This window comes from Sus scrofa, chromosome 4, assembly GCF_054392235.1.
Source record: "Sus scrofa isolate SSC_HxYL_T2T_F1_AM1 chromosome 4, Sscrofa_HxYL_maternal_Yorkshire_Landrace_v2.0, whole genome shotgun sequence".
NCBI classification, from domain to species: Eukaryota; Metazoa; Chordata; class Mammalia; order Artiodactyla; family Suidae; genus Sus; species Sus scrofa.
This window is the reverse complement of record NC_139386.1, coordinates 16,216,481-16,222,480: the sequence shown is the minus strand read 5'-3', so window position 1 is coordinate 16,222,480 and position 6,000 is coordinate 16,216,481. Positions and strand designations below refer to the sequence as shown.

The following is a 6,000-nucleotide window of genomic DNA, read 5'->3' as shown; positions in this document are numbered from 1 at the left end:
TTTGTTTTTTTTTTTTTGTCTTTTTGCTATTTCTTGGGCCGCTCCCGTGGCATATGGAGATTCCCAGGCTAGGGGTCCAATTGGAGCTGTAGCCACTGGCCTACGCCAGAGCCACAGCAACACGGGATCCGAGCCGCGTCTGCAACCTACACCACAGCTCACGGCAACGCCGGATCGTTAACCCACTGAGCAAGGGCAGGGATCGAACCCTCAACCTCATGGTTCCCAGTCGGATTCGTTAACCACTGCACCACGACGGGAACTCCTTTTTTTTTTTTTTTTTGAAATTATTATTACTTTTAGTGTTTTAGTTTCTACAACTTTATTGAGGTATAATTGATGAACACAAACTTCGCAGATTGACAGTGACAAGTTTTGACCTAAGAATTCACCTACGCAAGTTTCCCCACAGTCAAGATGATGAACCTGTGCATCACCCCTGAAAGTTTTATTCCCACCTCCCTCTTCGCCATCCCCTTCACTGAATCCTTGCTCTTCAGCCAGGCTGGTTCTCTTCAGAATCAGCTTCCCATATTCTTCTCCCCAAGGCTTTCCCTCATCCTGCAACTTCCCTGCCTACCAGGTCACAGCTCACCATTTCCTTTGTTAGGAAAGCCCTTCCCGGAGCCCTCCATCTGGCTGACTCCCTGAAAGCCTTTCCTGATACCCTAGTCTGGACTATATGGCCCCTGTGTGGAGTCACATAGTGCCATGTGCTTCTCGTTAACAGGGCACTTCTCATCTCGAATAGCTCTTGTCCATGCTCGCTTTTTGGTCCATGCTCGCTTTCTGGCCCGTGCTCACTTGACCATCACTCCCAGGAACTGTGGGTTCACTATGCAGGGACTGGGTCATTCTGTCTCTGTGTAGCACCGAGCAGTGCCTGGCACCCAGTGGGCCTTCACTCCATGTTTGCTGAATGGATCATTCATGAGAGTATTTGCACAGAATCCTCTTCCTTCTACACGGTCCCTCTTCCTCTAAGCCAACACTTGGTCCACAGCATTCATTTCTGCATCCTGTGCAGAATCCAAATGTATTCATGAGAGCCTGCTCTGTGCCAGGTGCTGAGGAGACCACTCATGGCCCTGCTCTCAAGGTGCCTAAATTGAAGTGGGGAAGACAGGTGACAAACATGTAAGCAAGAAAATTATTTAATTACAGGTTGCAGCAAAGTGCTAGGATTGAGAATAACAGGGCTTAGCAGGTGTAAAACATCTTCCATGATGAAATCACAGCTCTTCCTTTCTTCTTACCCAAGTAGTTTACCTCTGAGCTCCCTTCTCAGTTTCCATGGCTATTTGTAAATATTGCTTTTTCTCCTTTTCCATCTTTTGTTTCTTTTGAGCAAAGCATACCCTTCTATTACTGTCACAATTCCATCCCACTAATTCTTGAGTATTTATTAATTACATTAATAATATTCTCCATATTCCATAAAATTTTATAGTAGGTACATTCACTGATTCAACTGAAATTTAGAGTACTCAATGGATTAAGGATCTGGCATTGTCACTGCTATGGCTCTGGTTACAGCTGGGGCTCTGGTTCGATCCCTTGCCTGGGAACTTCCCCATGCTGTGGGCATGGCCAAAGAAAGAGTGGAGGATCCAATGATAAATGACAGACAAGATCCTTGTCCTCATGGAACCTAAGTTCTAGTGGGCAGGCAGACAATAAACATGTGGTAAATGAACAAGGTATTTCAGACCGAGGCTAAGTGCTACAAAGAAAATTTGAGGGATGATGTATAAGAAACTCCTTCAGGTTGGGTGGTCAGGGAAGGTGCCTCTGAAGAGGTGACCGTAGAGCTGAGCCTGGAGAGAAGAGAAGGAGCTGGCCAGAGTGCATCTGGAACAAGAGCATCTGAAAAACTGCGAGGAAGACTGCAAGGCAAGAATGAGGAGCGGGAAGCAAGCCCTGGTGCTAAGGCCAAGCGAGCAGGAGGGAGAGGTGGCTCTGTGGCCTGAGCAGGAGAGTGAGTAGCCAGGCCTGGAGCAAAGGGCGTACGCAACACATGCCTATTGAATAAGCGATTGATCTAGTGATTCCAGGCATCTAGAATTGTGTCTTATTAGCTTCTTGGCTGTATTTTCTTGTATTTATTTTGCCTAGTGCCCATGACATTGCATGATTTTCCCATCACTCCCTTGGTTGTCATGTGATCTGACTATGTAGCTGAGTTTTGGCCTCTTCCCTCTTTAAAACTCAATTTCATGCCCTTTTATTCAGGTCAACAAGTCTTGAGCCAAATGAAATTTTCTCAGGGCTGTGGAGTGCACTGTCTGTTGCTGAGATCATTTCATTCCTGTATCACAGGCTGTTGTCCCAAAGACGAACGCTGCCTGCCAACACCAGCTATGTGCACAACCAGCTGGCATTACTTTTTTCTCTCCTGGTTCCCAGATTTGTAATCGTCAGTTCAATACGATCAACATTTATTGAGCAACAATTTTGTGAAGACACCGGCTAGGCACAAGAGGCAGTGCTTAAGGGTGAGAGCTCTCAAGACAGTTCAGGTTTGACACCTCCAACACTTACGAGGTAGGAGAATTTGAAATTTTGTGAGGCTCACTTTCCTTATCTATACCAAGGGGGTTATAATAACATCTACCTCATGGATCGTCCATGGAGACTGAATGAAGCATGTTACTCTCTCGACCCAGTACTTGTCACATAGAATCAGTAAATACTGCTTAATTTTTTTTTTTTTTTTTTGCTTTTTAGGGCCACACCTGCAGCACAGGGAAGTTCCCAGGCTAGGGGTTGAATCAGAGCTGTAGCCACAGTAATGCCAGATCTGAGCCACGTCTGCAACCTACACCACAGTTCATGGCAATGCCAGATCCTTAACCCACTGAGCGAGGCCAGGGATGGAACCCGTATCCTCATGGATACTAATCAGGTTCATTACCACTGAGCCACAACGGGATCTCCTTAAAATCGAAAACTTCTGTTCTGTGAAAGACAATTTCAAAAGGATGAGAAGACAAGCCATACAGCCTGGGTAAAAATATTTGCGAAAGGCAAATATGATAAAAGACTGTTATCCAACATATCTAAAGAACTCACCCCTGCTGAGAGGGACAAAGCAATTATCAAATAAAGTGTTGTAAAATGCAAAAAAACCCAAAAAACCTCTTAAAACTCAGTAAGAAAATGGTCAACTGATTTAAAAAATAAGCCAAAGATCTTAAACATCTCACCAAAGAAGATATACGGATTGCATATAAGCACATGAAAAGATGCTCAACACCATATATCATCAGAGAGATGCAAATTAAAACAACAATGAGGAGTTCCCCTAGTGGCTCAGTGGGTTAAAGACCTGATGTAGTCTCTGTGAGGATGTGGGTTTGATCCCTGGCCTTGCTCAGTGGGTTAAGGATTCAGTGTTGCTGCAGGCTGCAGCATAGCTCAGAGATTTCGCTCAGATCTGGTGTTGCCTCAGTTGCAGCTCTGATTCGACCCCTAGCCCGGGAACTTCCATATGTCACAGATGTGGCCTTTAAAAGGACCACAACAACAACGACAAGATATCACCCCACACCTATCAGAATGCCTCAAATCCAGAACACTGACAATACCAAATGCCGGTGAGAATGCGGAGCAACAGGAACTCTCATTCATGGCTGGTGGGAATGCAAAGTGGTATAACCACTCTGGAGGAGAGTTTGGCAGTCTCTTACAAAACTAAACATACCTTTACCACATGACATAAAGATATCACAAGAAGTGATTCACATAGACCAATATTCATTATGAATGTAAGTGCAAAAATCTTCACCAAAATACTAGAAAACAGCATGGTAAAAGTGTGACATACCATAACCAAGTGGTATTTATCCTAGGAATGTAAGAGTGCTTCAACATAAGAAAATGAATCAACGTAATACATCATATTAATAGAATGAAAGGGAAAAGAAATCCCTAAGATCATCTCAGTTGATGCAGAAAAGGCATCTGACAAAAGCCAAGACGCTTTCATGACTTCGAAAACTAGGAGTAGAATTTCCTCAACATGATAAAGGGCATTTAATAAAAACCCACAGATAACATCATATTTGATGGTGAGACTGACAGCTTTCTCTTATGATCAAGAACAAGGCAAGGAGGCCTTCTTTCACCACTACTGTTCAACACTGTAGTAGAAGTTCTAGCCAGAGCAATTAGACAGGAAAAAGATTAACAGGCATCCAAATTGGAAAGGAATAAAACAATCTATTCATGGATGACAGGATCCTATATAAAGAAAATTCTGAAGATTCCACAAGAAAGCTACTAGGGCTAATACACAAATTCAGTAAGGTTGCAGGTTACAAGATCAACAAACAAAAATTTGGTTTTTTTTTTCCCTACACCAGTACTGTACAATCTGAAAAGGAAATTAAGAAAGAAAATCCAATAATAATATCTTAAAATAATAAAATACCTATGACTAGGAATCCTCTGGTGGTTCAATGGGTTAAGGAGCCACCATTGTCACTGCTGTGGTACAGGTTTGTTCCCTGGCCTAGGAAACTTCTGCATGCTGCAGGTGTGGCCAAAAAAGTAACGAAAAATAAAATACCTATGAATAAATGTGGCCAAGGAAGTAAAAGACTTGTACACCAAAAACTACAAAACACTGCTGAAAGAAATTAAATAAGACCTAAATAAATGGAAAGACATCTTATTATATAAGATATATCTTATGATATATAGGAATACTTAATATTGTTAAGATGTCAATATCACCCAAAGAAATCTAAAGATTCAACATAATTCCTTCCATAATTCCTAACAATTAATTTTTTTTGATAAATGGAAAAGCCAATCCTCAAATTCATATGGAATGTCTAGGGACCCCAAACAGGCAAAACAATCTTGAAAAACAAGAAAGTTGAAGGACTCGTACTTATGATTTGAAAATGCACTATGAATAGTCATTAGTGTATTAGTCACAACTGTGGGACTGGCATAAGGACAGACATATAGACCAATGGAATAAAACTGAGAGCCCAGAAATAAACCTTCACATATATGGTCAACATGTTTTTGACAGGGTGCCAGCTCCATTCAAAGGGGAAAAGATAGTTGCTTTCAACAGATGGTGCTGGGATAACTGGATTGCCACATGCAAAAGAATGAAATTGGACCCCTACTTCAAAACATACAAAAACTTACTCAGAATGGATTAATGACCTAAATAAAAGAGCTATAACCACAAACTATTAGAAGAAAATGTAGGGGTCTAGCTTCATGACCTTGGATTTAACAAAGGATTCCCAGATAGAACATTAAAAGCATGAGAAAAGAAAGAAAAAATTAGATAAACTGGACATCTCAAAAACTGAAATTTTGTGTGCATCAAATTTTGGGGGTGCATTATCAAGAAAGTGAAAAGACAAACAGAAGTGGACAAAATACAATCAGTTCTCATTACTCACAGTACTTATGTTCTATAAGTTTACCTGAATAAATGCTCCCAGGGTTTAGATCCTGGGATCTTCCATCATAAGTTTTATCAATCAAGATACATAGCCTTGTTTTATGTGTTTTTGCTTAAAGATACCTTATTTAATATATATTGTTTATTCATGAGCATTGAACTCGTAGCCAACAGGACAATATCCCATGCCTGAATGAAGCTGATCTAACACATATTTTTTCCACAAGACACCATCCCACAAACTTCTTGCATTTAAGAATGCTAGACAACACTTCAGCACCACACTTGGGGGTCATTTTAAATAGGAAAATCACCACCACCAAGAAAAAAAAAACCCACAAAAATATTTTAAACTGGCACTAAAGAGATTACAAAAAGAAAGATGCTTCTTTATAGTCTGAGAGCTGAAGAGACAAAGCATCACCTTTTTTGACCTCAGCTGGGAATGTACACACTGGGCAACTCAATTTTTTTTTTTTTTTTTTTTGTCTTTTATGCCTTTTGTAGGGCTGCTCCCGTGACACATGGAGGTTCCCAGGCTAGGGGTCCAATCGGAGCTGCAGCCGCCA

General features: G+C 41.4%; 1 protein-coding gene across 3 annotated transcripts in view; it reads right to left on the bottom strand.

Annotated features, from left to right (window-relative positions):
* Nucleotides 1-305: 305 nt before the first annotated feature.
* Nucleotides 306-6,000, bottom strand: part of ZHX1 (zinc fingers and homeoboxes 1) — a 33,365-nt gene continuing 27,670 nt past the window's right edge. For all 3 annotated transcript variants that reach the window (XM_013996503.3, XM_085021728.1, XM_085021729.1), the window contains exon 4: nucleotides 306-1,103. The gene's annotated coding sequence lies outside the window, so the exon portion shown is untranslated. The remainder of the gene's footprint in view (nucleotides 1,104-6,000) is intronic.